Genomic DNA, 1,492 nt, shown 5'->3' with positions numbered 1-1,492 from the left:
CACTTAATAAATTTTTTTCAAAGTCTTTCCATTTCCAAACAAATTGGGCGATATCATTCTTTCTGATGGAAGCATAGAATGCAATTGTATATATTTACCACGTTTTCTTGATCCATTCATCTACTGAGGGGCATGGGGGTTGGTTCCATATCTTAGCTATGGTAAATAATGCTGCAATAAACATAGTTGTGCTGGTAGTTTTAGTATGGTCTTGTTTGTGATCCTTTGGGAAAATGAACAAAAGTGGTGTTGCTGGGTCATAGGGGAGCTTTATGTGGAGTCTTTTGAGGAAACTCCATACTGCTTTCCAAAGTGGTTGAACACGTTTACACTCCCACCAAAAATGGAGTAGGGTTCCCTTGTGGCCACATCCCCTCCAGCATCTGTTGTTGTATAAATATGGATTGCCTCATGAATTTGCAAGACATCCTTGTTGAGGGGCCATGCTAATCTTCTCTGTATCATTTCAATGTTAGTAAATGGGCTACCAGATTAAGCACAGAACATGTTTTTTTTCCGGGGTGTCCGGTCGTGGGGCCTGTACTCTGGGCCTGGGCACTGTCCCCCAGCTCTTCAGCTCAAGGCTAGCGATAGCTCTACCACTTGAGCCATAGCGCCACTTCCAGCTTTTTTCTTTTTGTTTATGTGCTGCTGAGAAATTGAACCCAGGGACTCAGGCATGCAAGGCAAGCACTCTACCACTGAGCCACCTTCCCAGCCCCAGAACATTTTTTATATAGAAAGTGTAATTGATTTTCTTAAACTAGACAATTCCACAAAAAGTAAGTTCAAAAGAATTGTCATGAAATTTTAGAATCATGCATTTCTTACATAAGCACACATTTTTGATGTTGGCATCATTTGTGGAGGGGAAGGGAAAAATATTTAAATAGAGGTACAGGAAAACCAATTGCAGCAACGAAAGGAACTTTACAACTTTGGCATCTCTACTATGCCATACCTGCAGATTGTAATTTGATTGCTTATTTTGAGGTAGTATCACTATGCTGGGCCTGCTTGGACTGTAGTCCTCCAAACACAAGCAAAACACATTGCACCCAGCAAATGGTTAGAGTTTCTGAAAAGTCTTTTTTTGTCTGGGCTTGCCTGGAAATTCAATACTCTAATCTCTGTTTTCTAAGTAGATAATATTACAGGATTGAGCCACTTTATCCAATAAAAGTATACAATTTCAAGATATCTTGATATTGCCTATATTTGTGCTTAACATATATAGCTAACCTTAATTTTCTCCCTCTTTTGTTTAGTAATCTGAGTTGAAAATATTGATTTTCTTGATATACATGGCTTTGTTTTGGATGGAATCCCCTCACAATTCAAAAAATCTCCCAAAAAGTTTATGTCAAGAATCACGGAAAAGAAGGCTTCAGGTTGGGAAAAACCCCACTGATCCTTAACTTATAATTGCAGTATATTTATAGTGTTAGTCAATGTTTTTGAAGAATGAGAAGAGAAGGAAGGCAGAAATGTG

At 38.7% G+C, this 1,492-nt stretch overlaps 1 non-coding gene across 1 annotated transcript; it reads right to left on the bottom strand.

Annotated features, from left to right (window-relative positions):
- Positions 1 to 393: 393 nt before the first annotated feature.
- On the bottom strand, positions 394 to 500 carry LOC122101155. Its single transcript, XR_006146321.1, has one exon. It is a non-coding gene; the product is annotated as a U6 spliceosomal RNA (small nuclear RNA).
- Between the last annotated feature and the right edge of the window lie 992 nt (positions 501 to 1,492).

The sequence above is a fragment of the Dipodomys spectabilis genome, unplaced genomic scaffold, assembly GCF_019054845.1.
Source record: "Dipodomys spectabilis isolate Male_0828 unplaced genomic scaffold, ASM1905484v1 ptg000634l, whole genome shotgun sequence".
Lineage (NCBI taxonomy): Eukaryota > Metazoa > Chordata > Mammalia > Rodentia > Heteromyidae > Dipodomys > Dipodomys spectabilis.
This window is presented reverse-complemented; position numbering and strand designations above follow the sequence as displayed.